Genomic DNA, 13,625 nt, shown 5'->3' with positions numbered 1-13,625 from the left:
TTATACGTTGGTCCCCAACATGCATACCTTAAAAATTGTCTTGCTGTATCTCTCTTTAGAGTAAACTATCGCCCGTCTTCTTCAGTCAACTTATACACAAACTGATATGAGTATGACTTTATTGACTTTATTGCTTTGGAAGGCTAAAAAAACAAAAAATCCATTGAGTTTAACTTTATTGATAATTCCAACCTGATGCCAGTAAATAGGGTATCGCATATATAATAAAATATATCATATCATGTGTCAATCTATATTTGTTTTTGGGTTCTTTTTTCTTTTATATGATCATTAATTATAATGATTTTGCTCTAAAATAAAGAAGAAAAAGATCAATTATGATTAAAACAAATTAATCTAGGCTTTCATTAACTCATATTATTTCTAGAGGAGTTAAAATTCATATTTACAAAACAAAAAAAGGCTAACACACAAAGCAAACCTTTGATGAGTAATTATCAAAACATATTTATTTATTTATTATTTTAATTTACAACTCATCCAACATCTCAATTTTTATTTTTATATATAACTTATTAAAATAATATAAACTACACCATTAAATAATACAAATCCCAACCCAACCATCACTAAAACGCACCCAAAAAACCACCACCCACCACCACACACACCCAGCAACCACCAAAAAAGACAAAAACCCAAAACCAAAACAATCGCCTACCTACCATGACAGCAACCCCATGGTTGCCACCACCGCTGCACCACACACACATCACCATCACATCCAACCCACAAATCCATCGTCAACACCACCAGTAAACCCACCAAAAAAAGAAAATCTGCAACCCACGGTTCTCACCACCACTGCACCATACACATACCACCAACACCACCACCTCTAAGCTCTAACCCACAAAAACCTAAAATCCATCATCAATACCACCAGTAAACTAACCACTAAATCCATAAATCCACCATGAGCCACCCAAAAAAAAAAAACCGCTGGTGAGTAGAGAAACACCATGAACCACCACTAAATCCATATTCGTCAATCTCTTGGGGGTGATCTGATGGTGGTCCAATCTAATGAGAGAAGCACACACAATTGAGAAGAGAGGGTGAGGGAGGCGGAGAAAAGAGAGGGGGGACAAGTAAATATAATATTTTAGTTTTAGCCTCCATTTACAATAGGTTACATATACACTACCCTACTGTTCATAGTTGGTACAATTTTTTATCTATGCCTTCCGGGATGAAGCTCACTTTGAGCTAGTTGGTGACTAAAATAGTAACTGGAGTTTTTCCACCGCCTATGCTAGTGCTCTTATACCATAATAAGAAAACACTAAAATCCCAGCTAACATAAGAGACCAAAACTACAGTTTCAGAAACTCAAACCAAAACTTTTCATAGATGCTTCACAGATCTGCAACACTAATACTAACGTTAAAACATATTATATTATATTATATATATAGCAGATTCAAAGAAAAGCAAACTGAAGCTAATAAAACAAGAATCAGATGAAAGAAAATTAGATAGATAGAGTCATAGAGATCAAACCTGAAAAGAGAGAATGAGATAGCTGTGCTAAAACCCACGAGAGAGAGAGAGAGACACTTTGTTTGCTTTTTTTGTTGAGAACTGAGAAAAGAGAGGGAGTGAGAGAGTTGAAAACTAGTAGTACAAATTGTGATAATTGAAGAGGAATTGAGTGGAGAGCGTCCCTTTTTATACTGGGAGTTCGTTTGGATAGAACTTATTTTGCTGAAACTGAAAACTGAAAACACTGTAGCAAAATAATTTTTAAATGTGTGAATAGTACTGTGGGACCCATTTTTAAAGAAAAAGTTACTGAAAAGTAAAATTTGTGGGACCCTTGAACAGTGCATTTGTGCACTGTTCATGGCTGAAAAGTCAAACCTTGCGGCTGGGTTAAAAAAAAAAAAAAAAGAAGCAAAACGCGGACGTGGACGCAGAAACTTGGATCCAAACGCCCTCTGGGTGTGCCGTGTTGAGTTTACGCGAATACCCTTGGACCTAACCAGAATGACTAACGTGTCCTTCTATCATACTTGGTCGGTGAGTTTTACTGTATAAAATTGGTTAAATTATATCATTAGTTCTTAAAATTTACCATAGAGATGCCGATGATCTTTAAGTTTCAAAGGAGTGTTTTTAGTTTATTAACTTTAAAAAATGAATACTATTAATCTTTTTGTTAACTCTGTTAGGATTATTGCCTGTGTGGATGTAATGACAAAAACTGATAAATATATAATCACGTGTCAGCTATTTAATTTTGCTACCTAACCTTTCATTCATATTTATATATTTAAAAAATAAAAAAAGTGGATTGGCTTCAGCCACTCCCTCCTCCTCTTTCTCTGCTCTGCCGTCTTTCAAACCTCCAATCCAATCACCAAATCACATCAAAGGCAACACAAATCTACTGGCAAAGGAAGTAGATGCACCTTTGACCGTACAAAGTCTTATAAAACTCTATCTCTCTCTCTCTCATATCAAGATTCGTTGGACACAAATATTTATTAATTGGGTGCAAGAAACCCAACAAAAGGATTCAACGAAAACAATCTTTCTTGTTAGAAGGCAGTCATTGATCCCCACAAAGATTGGTTGGGCTGGGGAAAAAAAAAACAATCTTTAACATTTTGCAAAGAAAAATAGATCTAAATATAATACTTAAACGTCTTTATTTTATTTATAGATCCATTGGAAACAAATCTTAAGAACAAAGATACATAAAGATCCTTCAAGATTAGCCGTGGAGATCCGTGGTAATTGGTGAAGGACATAGAGATGTTTTGTGCTACTGATGTAGTGGCAATGATAACAGTTTGAATCGCCAGTGGCTAATGGTAGTGGGAGTGGCTGAAGCAGCAGCAACGATAGCAATAGTGACAGCACCACTAGCTGGGAGATGAGGAAGGTAAAGTGTAGGGGAAGTCACAAAAACATGTGGCATTTTTTTAACCAAAAAAAAAAAAATGATTCACATGCTAGCCTGGCAAATTCATCAACGTGACTATTGCTATATAGGCTTACACTAAAGTTAAAAAATGTCGTATCATTTTTTTATTAGCCATATAGATAATAATACTGACGGCAATTAACTAAAGAATTAATAGTTCTTAAATTAGAGGGACCAATAGCACTCATTTGAAATTTAAGGAATCAATAGTGCTCATAAGGTAAATTTTAAGGATTAATTGTGTAGTTTCGCCTATAAAATTTCACAATATTTTCTTAATAAATTATAATAGATATATTCTAAAAAAAATATAGTTGGTAAATTGTTATTGGTTTTAATTTATTTATATTGAAATTACTTTTTTAATCACCACTAAAAAGTCGTAACAATCTGTCATATAATTTTTTTTGTAAAAATATTGTAAATATAATATTCTATTCTTTTTAAGACCGTTCTAAATTTCTAATGCTCTGCTTATTTTAGTAGAAAACTTATGAAAATGTAGTTTTTTTTTGTATATCTCAATATTTGGTAGCTTTAGAAAATACTTTGCCCGCCTAACTTGTACATTTACTTCTTTTTTTCTTTTTCTTTTTTTTGAGGCACCACTACAACCAAAAGTTGCTCATAACTTGGGCACGATTATAAAAATAAAATAACTTGGGCACAGGCACAATATATATATATATATATATATATATATATATATATATATATATATATATATATATATTTTAAGAAGAACAATAATATAATTATCATTAGTCGATCTTATCAAAGTTAGCTAAGTCCGCGTCATTCTTAAGCTAGCTTCAGTATTGTTTTAATTAACTTTAACTCTCAAATCTTTTTAATAAAACGATGGAATTGATCCAGCAAAAAAAAAAAAAACGATGGGATTGAAAGCAAAAGAGAGAGCCATTTCTTGCTTGCCCAGGTACCTTTTCGAGAAACAAAAATGTTGAAGACGTAGTGAACTTGCTTTCTTCCGTTCTATCAAATTATTAGATAAAATTTTAAAGGCTTGCATTACTGTTACCCACTTATGCTTGCTGTCAATTACTTCCTAAATTTTATGGGAACTCGTTCTTTATTTAACCCATTTTTTATTGGCGAACAAACCAATATCTGCCCACTATACCCTTTTATTATTATTATTATTATTATTATTTTAATTCACAAATGGTTAACTATTCAAACGGGCATAAGAGAGAGAAAATATTAGATTGTCAATTATGCTTAGAATTCAATATTTTTTATTTGCATAATTATGTTTACTTAGAATTTAATATTTTTATTCACATTATGAAACTTATGAAATAAAAAATGTATTTGAAATATAGTTCTTTATATTTATTTGGATTATTTTAGTTAATTTTTTTAATTTATACTAATTTAATATATTTATTTATCATTAAAATAATTATTAAATTAATTATGACGTTATCACAGTTCGACATCGGCTGAACCTCGATCTAACCTTAAAAACTTTGAATCTCTCTCTTCTCCAATTCTTTTAACGGTTCGGGTCTGAAAACCATGATGATAATAAAGAGCTGAAGAAATTATTGGCTAATTATCAAAAAAGAGGGAAAGGCATGACCTTTTAGGTAAAAAAAATATAAAATAAAAACCATTCCCCTATTCCCAATATCAAATCCTAGTTCTCCTTCCTCTTTGTTACTTTGTTCACTCTACCTGTTCTTTATCAGTTTCCTTTTCTATTTCTCAATTATCTGTTATTTTGTTCTCTCTATCACTCTCCCCTCTCTCGTTCTTTCTTCTCCAAACAAGCAGATCGATCCTTCTAACAGTCAAATCTAGTGATGGTGGAGCTTTTGGTGGTGGACAAATGAGATCAAGATTGAGATTATTTAAATTTTGTGGGAAGAAAACCAGAAAAACCATGCACGGTTCAACAAACTGCATAGTTGGATTGGGTTCAGATGGTTCATTACAAGAGAGAATTCCCATTGTTTATGTTTAAAATACCGTAATAATGATTGGTTTCCTGTTAATCTGGTTCGACCGTACAGTCCGGTTCGGTTTTAACAACCTTGATTATCACCTTTCTCATCACTTGACTAGTTGACTTTTTTTTCTTCTTCTTCTTTTTTTTTTTTTCCTTTATAAGAGATATTTTAAAATCTTTGTAGTAAATTACAAAAAGATCATCTATATTTTATCCTTTTTAAATATTATTTTGGTTAAGATTGTTGAATTTTGTTCATATATTTTATTTATTTTGTATTAATAAATAAATAAAATAATTATTACGTCATCACGGTCGAACATTGGTTAAACCTCAAAAATCTTGAACTTCTTCCTTTTATGATTCATTGAACGGTCTGAGTCTAAAAGCCATGGTCCTCATTCAAAACACACCAACACAAACCCTAGAATGTGCACAATTCTAGAGGACTATAATAGTATAATGTGTTATATTTAATGAAGTCAATTCCGTATCGTCCTGGCCGGTACAGTTGGAATTTTTCTGGTACCGATACCTATGTTGGTATAGAAACAAGGTAGTTTCGTTCCAATTTAAATACCGGCCTTACCGGGTCGTTTCGGCAGTACCGGAGACTTGTATCGGATTTCGGTCGGTAAATTCATATCAAACTGAAACAAAATTCTTCAACTTCTCTGCACAACATTGAGAGAGAGAGAGAGAGAGAGAGAGAGAGAGAGAGAGATAAATCTATTGTTGATCTGTTCTCAATGTCGTATGTTCTTCAATCTTCACGCAACAAAAAGAGAGATGTAGAACATCTGTTTAGATATGATCTATGTAGGGGAAAGAGAGGATAATGAGAGAAGAGGAGTAGAAGACGAAATGTTGGGGAAAAGAGAGTGGAGGTAGGTGGGAGTCGTTGAAAATTAAATGAGAATGAGCATAAAGAGTGGAAGAGAGAGTCTCACGTGTTATTTTTTCTAGTAAATAGAGCTTTATGTTTCAACTTTCTATTAGATGTTCAAATCCAAATAGTAGTTTTTATTTTTATTTCCTTCCACTGTCAGGCTAATAAAAAACTATATATACTTATATAATATGGATTTTTTTTATGAAATATACTGTATAGAAAAGGAATTTGGCTATTGTTTTTTATTTAAGACTTTACCCTTTTATTAAATATATTAATTTAAATATATAATATTTATATATAATGCGATAACTCTGAAACGGTATACCGGTATTGACCGGTACTCGAAATGTATCGTACTGGTGGTCAAACCGGTACAGTCTCGAGTACGGTATTGACTTTCTTGGTTATATTCACTATTCAAAGAAGCCTTTTGAAATGGTGTCAAAACATTCCTGTTATGGTTTATTAACAATTGTCCCAAGAGTATTTATTAACATGACCCATTCTAATATTAAAGCATACATCATTATGATCTTCCAAATCATATTTACTTAATGTTTATTGCCAAAATTTAGGATCCCTCCAGAAGTACTAGGTTACAACAAGATGGTCCATGTCACACAATTGGCACATGTCCAAGTCAAATTTACCAACGGATGATTTTTTGATCCTTCATATTTAAATGAGACCGCCTGGCTAGCTAAATATTTTCCTTTCATAAACTTCTAATTAGTTAGTAGCATAGTTCATATGCTCAAACTTTGCATAGTCCACGCCATTCTTAAGCTAGCTTTATTATTTGAAAGAAAGTTTAATTTAACCTTAACCTCAAATCTTTTTAATAAAAAGATGGAAACCAAAATGGAAAACAACAAAGACCTTTCGTAAAATAAACTCTAGATCGACAATGAACTAGAGGTCAAATTTATCAATTATCATTCAAAACCAACAAAAGACAACGCGAGTGTATTTTGAGCTTTGGATCCTGAAAAGGCACGTGGTTTTGCTTAGAATGCCTTGACAGGCTGCCACCTCGCAATAAGCTTTGGTTTTCGGCCTTTGGTGCTATCAACCTTGATGAATGGAGGGATTATATTTGGAGTGTACATTCAACCAATCAACTTAATAAAACTTACCCAAATCAAACGTTTTCATATTTAAATTTTTTTTTTTTTTGGGAATTGGTGGGTCGGGATAGGTTGTAATCTTAATTTGAGTCATGGGTTGATAGTTTGTTCAATCCATTTAATATAATTGGATGTATCATATATTAGTGTATTTTATTACTCACTCCATCACATTTAGTTTGTCCTCTATTTTATTTTGAGATGTTCTAAAATATTATCATATTTCTAATAATAAAAGTCATTAATTTACTAATATTTCTATTATACCCCTATTTAATTTTCAAAACTACTCCAATTGAAAAGAAAATCAACTTTATTTAAGGGTAGTTTTGGAAACTAATACATTTTTAAAAGTTAGACAAGACAATAAATGATGTTCTCTTAAAAATTTTGACTTTTCAAACAGGACAAACTAAATGGGACGGAGGGAGTATTATTTAAAAAAATTCACGTTTGATTTATTTTGATATTCTAAGAATTAATTTTTATTAATTTGGAAATTTAGAATATGATTTATTATTTTTTGCATTCCTTTTCCTCCCCACTCTTGCTTTCAAAATAAAAAAAATCTTGACATGGGCACAAAAATAAAGTATGGTAATGCGCTCTTACAACTTCTAAAAAGGATTTACCCATAAATCATAATTAATCAAGATTTATTTATTTTTTAGAAAATTCTTAGATACTCCCGGAATATGAATAAATGATGCTCCCTCTTCTCATATTCGCAATGGACCCCACTATCAATTTAATGAGTAGACATCACCCACCATGAATGTGAGAGGAGAGAGCATTATTCTCCATACTCTGGGAGTACCTAAGTATTACTCTTATTTTCTTCCAGTATGTTAGGTTGACCATAACACAAGTAATTAATGCCCGAAGTGAGATTGCTCAATTATGTATTGGAGAAAGTTTGACAATAAATTAATTTGATTGTAGCCCATGACTATAACTTCACTTAATAGTTTTTTATTAGATGTGAATTTTGACAAATTTATCATTAAATTACGTTCTCTTCTTACATCTTTTATATTTGCATAATTTATAGAAAATAAAAAATTAATAAATCTCTCATCAGTAAAATGTTTAAATTTTAAGTTTTTGTAGTCTAAAATTATTTATAAAAAATAAATTTATAGATTGAATAGTATATAAGATTTGATTAACATAAAATTTTATGTGTGTTAATAATATAAAAAATACGTAAACCAAAAACTAAAATTTTAAAATATGTAACAATATTAATTTTTTAATATTGTTACATATTTTTTCTATACACAGGGGAATCATTCAAAAGATCGATTCTTCACGCGTACTTGTTATAAGAAAAAAAATAATGAGTTGCATACATTTATGATTTATGTCAACATTTTTGTTGTTGTTGGGGTAGTAATGATTTATGTCATGCTGGCATATATATGACCTCACGCATGCATGTATCGTATTATTAGGGGTGACAATTTTGTATTAGTGGTTTGTGTTCGTATTTTAGATATGAGTATTTAAATATATGGCTCAATCTTAACCCTATTCATTTAATAATTGTATTAAACCCTTTTAAGTCTAACACAACCTAATTCAACATGTTTATACACAATCTAAGAAAAACAAAGTATATAAAAAAAAATTTGTTTGTTTATTTTTGTTTTATATAAAATGGTTAAATACTTTAGTTTTTCAACAAATAAATTATTAATATAAAAATTAAAATGATTTAATTGCTTAATTATATTTTAGAGAAAAATGACATCTATATATATAATAATAGAATTCCAAATTAGAGTTCTAATTTTGCGCCATATATAGGGCTGTTCAGCGGGTAAAAGACCCAATCAACCCGCCTGGATCCGACCGACCCGAGGCCCAACGGGTGGACCCGAAGTCCATGGTGGTTTGGATTCGGGTCTCCCTCTAATAAAACCCAAAAAATCGGTTCAGGTGGCGGGTTAATGGGTTAAATACCCGCAGAATCCGACCCGACCGATAGTTAAGTGAAAAAAAAAAAATGCAGTCAGTAAACCCGTGAAGTCTGAAGCTTGGGAAAGTGGGATGATTGGACTAAACTAAAAAGGTGACTTGTTTAAGAGCTACACGGCAGGTGATGGGACTAAAAGGTAAAGTGCAATGAGTGGTAAAGCTCCTAAAACCACTTGCTCCCACGGTTTTGAAAATGCCAAACATAATTTCCATTTTCCACGCATAGAGAACTGAGAGTCTGAGAGAAGTTCCACCACACAATTTCCTTTACCTTAAATCCCGATGAATCATGGCCTCAAAAAAAATATCTGCTGAACTTCAGACTCTGATCACTGAAGATATGGAGCGGGCAAACAGCTACACAAGCACAGCACTTCAAATCAAAAAAAAAAATTCACTTCGCCATGCCTTTACTCTTAGGGTTTCAAGACTCTACCATGTCTATGGACCATGGACATGGTAGAGTCTCGGCTACACTGGCCTACACAAAGTCACAGACACAGTACACTTCAAGAGTTCAAGTAGAGTCTCGGGCCTCTCTCGGCTACACTTCACATCATGAATCTCTTGATTCACTTCCCCATGCTCGAGTCTCGACTACACCCTACACTTCAAAGTTCAAATCAAAACCCAAATCAGACCCACACTCGGCTCACTCTCTCTTAAGTCTCAAGCTCAACCCTCATCTCTCTCTTTTATAAATTGGTCATCTTTGAGTTCTTTTTTCTCTCTGCTCTCTAGTCTCTACTGATTTCAAAATCTGTCTTTATTTTTTGAAACAAACCAAGTCTTTTACTCCTTCCTTTACATCAAACTATCAAAGGTTCAAAATCTTTATAGTTTCTGCACTCCATGTGTCTTCTCAGCCTCTCTGTCTCGGCTTCTTAGTCTCAGATCAGGTAATTTTTTTCCCCTTTTCATCCCTCTTTTTCTGTATTTTGTGTTTGTGAATCTGTGATATGGGTTTATCATTTTGTTCAAATGATTTATTTTTTGATATTGTAATAAGAATTATATGAAAAGTAACTGAATGTTATGAATCCAGTTGTGAGTTTTAATAAGAATTATATGAAAAGTAACTTTATTTTTCGGCTCACTCTTTGTTTTTTTTTTCCTTTGTTATAAAATTTTAATCTTTTAATTACTAGGAATGTGAGTTTTAATTTCCTTGCTTTGTGTTGTTATGAATCCGGTTGGGAAGTTGATGTTTGTTACTCTGTTTGGTTGTTGCTTTTTATTTTATTTTATTTTATGAAACTGAGTATATTTATGGATTTTTAATCTTTTTTTACTTGGGGTGTTAGTTTTAAATACTTTGTTTTTTGTTTGTATGAACCCTGTTGGGGATTTAATGTGTTAATTCAGATGGACGTTTTTTAATTTGTCACTAATTAATTGTTAATTCTTAGATTTTTATTTATATTTTGTGGGTTTTGATAGCAAAAAAAAAAAAAAAAGTTTCAACTTTTAACATTGTATTGATTGGAACTTGTTATAACTAATTTATTGTTTGTTGATTTGTTATAACTTTGAGAGTTGAAGGTGTGGATTATATGTTGAACAAGTGTTTCATGTGCTTTGTGTTGTGGGGGTTATGGTAGAGAAAGCTTAATTGGGGTAATTTCTTTTTGCTTTAGAGGACAAGCTGAGAAGGAGTTTAAGGTTAAAGTTGAAGCAATTAGACGTGTTTAGCATAAGAATTTAGTGAGGTTGCTCGGTCATTGTGCTGAAGGTGCTCATAGGTATTTCGATATTTAGTTACATCCTGTCCCTCTTATCTTTATTGTTTATGGATATAAAAACTTTTGCCAAGGACAATTTCTTTCAAATGCTTATAGTTATATAAGTGCTTAGTTTTGTTTTGACTCCTAAACATGCATGTAATTTAAAATGAAATCATGAAGTGCTATGTAATTTACTTTGATACAGAACACTAAGTGTCAAATGAAATTAGTACTTGTGAAGACAATACTTATGCATAATAATATTTCTTATTCTACAAGGGTCTAGTGTATGTGACTTTGCCCTTTTAAGAGGTCAACTACAATGATCTTTCTTAGGATTAGTTTATTATGGTTGTTTTCTAATGCTTAAATTTGATGTCTTTAGGCTATGGAAACCTCTAGTGATGCACCCCCTTCCCAAACAATACTCGCTGCCCAAGTTGATCCTACTGTCCAAGCTGAACCTGTGGCCACTCCAACCAATGCTGAGGCACTTTCACCTAAACCTAAGGATAAAACCAAGGTGTGTGAGGCAGCTATTGATTGTGGTAGTAATAGGAAAAAGTCTATTGCTTGGGATCATTTTGAAAAAATAAAGATTAGTGAGGGTCAATTTAAGGCTGTTTGCCATTATTGCAAAAAAACTTATTGTGCTAATAGTAAGGGACATGGTACTACTAATTTATTGAATCATACACCAAACTATGTTAAGAACCCTAATAGAGTTTCACTTAAAGGGCAACAAACCTTAGCATTTGAAGCTAGGGGGGAAGGGTTTCAGCTTGTACCATCAGTCTTTATTGTTGAGGCTTCTAGGAAGGCACTTGCTGAAATGATTATAATAGATGAGCTGTCTTTTAGGCTAGTTGAAGGGTATGGGTTTCAAAAATATTCAACAACCTTACAACCTAAGTTGCAAATTAGGGAAATTCCATCTCGTCAAACTGTAGCTAGGGATGTGATTGACATTTATGGTGTTGAGAGAGAGAAACTAAGGGAAGCCTTGAAAGGTCGTAGGGTGTGCCTTACTACAGACACATGGACTAGTATTCAAAATCTGAATTATATGTCCCTCACATGTCATTTTATTGATGATGATTGGAACTTGCATAAGAGGATTATGAATTTTTGTCAAGTGGAGGACCATAGGGGGGAGACTATAGGTAGGAAGATTGAGATGTGTTTGCATGAGTGGGGTGTTGATGGCATATTCACCTTGACAGTGGATAATACTTCCTCTAATGGTACTACCATTAAATTTTTACAAACAGTAACTAAAGATTGGAAGGGAACTGTTTTAGAACATGAGTTCTTGCACATGAGGTGTTGTGCACATATTCTAAATTTGATTGTGGGAGATGGTTTGAAAGAAATTGATGCGTCCATTGCTAAGGTGCGTGAAGCGGTGAGGTATGTAAAGTCCTCACCAAATAGAAATCAAATTTTTAGGAGTTTTATGGAGAGGTTAGGTATTGAATCCAAGTGTTTACTAAGTCTTGATGTACCTACTAGGTGGAACTCTACCTATCTCATGTTAGATACTGCTGAAAAATTTGAGAAAGTGTTCCTAAGAATGGACTTTGAGGATGATAGCTATTGTTCGTACTTTTTGAACAAGGAAAATAGTGGTGGTTTGGGAGCTCCTTGTGGGGTTGATTTTCAAAATTGTACGACATTCGTGGGTTTCTTGAAACTTTTTTACAATGCAACAAAAAAGTTTTCCAGTTCGTTGTATGTTACTTCAAATATCTTCTTTGATGAGATGTTTGTGATTCAAGAGAATATTGCTCCTTTAATTAAATCTGAAAATCATCTCTTGAAAAACATGGCAACTAAAATGGAAGCTGAATTTGAAAAGTACTGGGGGAAAGGGGATAAAATTAATCAGCTTTTGTATGTGACTGTGGTTCTTGATCCAAGGAAAAAAATGAGGTTTTTGAAGTTTTTTTTTTTCTAAAATTTATGGGGAGTCAGTGGCTGATGAGATGGTTGGTTTAGTGAGGAAGACCATGGATAGGTTGTATGATGTTTACTCTAGGGTTGATTCGCCAAATGGGGTAGTACCAAGTGAGAATGAGAGGACACACATGGAAGGTGATACAATTGGTGGTAGTGATCCATATGTGATGGTTAATTCACGATATGAGCGGTTTTTAGAGGCTGAGAAGTCTGTAGGGTGCAGCAATGAGATTGAAAGATATTTGGCTGAAAATTATGAGAGTAGAAGGGATGTGAAGTTTGAGATTTTGGGGTGGTGGAAAGCCAATTCAGATAGGTACCAAGTGCTGTCCAAAATGACTAGGGATGTGCTGGCTGTACCTGTTTCTACGGTTGCTTCTGAATCATCATTTAGTACCGGAGGGCGCATACTTGATCCATTTAGAAGTTCACTCTCACCTCTCATGGTTCAAAATCTTGTTTGTGCTCAAAATTGGCTGCAAGCCCATGTCCCAATTTCTTTTCGCAAGTCAAAGGATGAGGTTGAGGCCTTGGAGGATGAATTTCAAGAATTAGGTAATATGTTTAACTTCCAAACTGCTAGTCTATTAAGTGTTATTAAATGTGTCATATACTTGAGCAAAATTTAATCTATTGTCTCAATTTTTTCTTTTCCAGTTTTAAATCAAGCAACAACAACAGCAAGTTCTAGTTCCTGCTCAAGCAAAGGTGGTACTCGTACCACCATTAGTATTGATGAATGATCACAGATTGTGTATGTTTCTGCCCTTGTAATTTTTGTTCATATGATCACTTCCCTTTTGGTTATTCTGTAGCTAAATATTTTTTCCCCATTATATTGTAGGAGGAAGAAATGTCGCATTTTGGAAAGGAGGCAGTTTTTTTGGATATATTTTGAAGTTTTTTGGACAGATGTGTAGCTTTTCTAATTATACATGAACTTGTCTTGCTTATAAGAAGGAAAACTTAGCATCAGTGTAGGCTTTCCTTTTTATAAGTTATGGACTTGTGAACT

General features: G+C 32.9%; 1 pseudogene; it reads left to right on the top strand.

Annotated features, from left to right (window-relative positions):
• Nucleotides 1-11,039: 11,039 nt before the first annotated feature.
• On the top strand, nucleotides 11,040-13,353 carry LOC142627174 (zinc finger BED domain-containing protein RICESLEEPER 2-like; annotated as a pseudogene).
• Nucleotides 13,354-13,625: the final 272 nt, after the last annotated feature.

The sequence above is a fragment of the Castanea sativa genome, chromosome 3, assembly GCF_040712315.1.
Source record: "Castanea sativa cultivar Marrone di Chiusa Pesio chromosome 3, ASM4071231v1".
In the NCBI taxonomy this organism is placed as follows: domain Eukaryota; kingdom Viridiplantae; phylum Streptophyta; class Magnoliopsida; order Fagales; family Fagaceae; genus Castanea; species Castanea sativa.
Note: the sequence above shows the minus strand (reverse complement) of the source record. Positions and strands in the feature narration are given on the sequence as shown.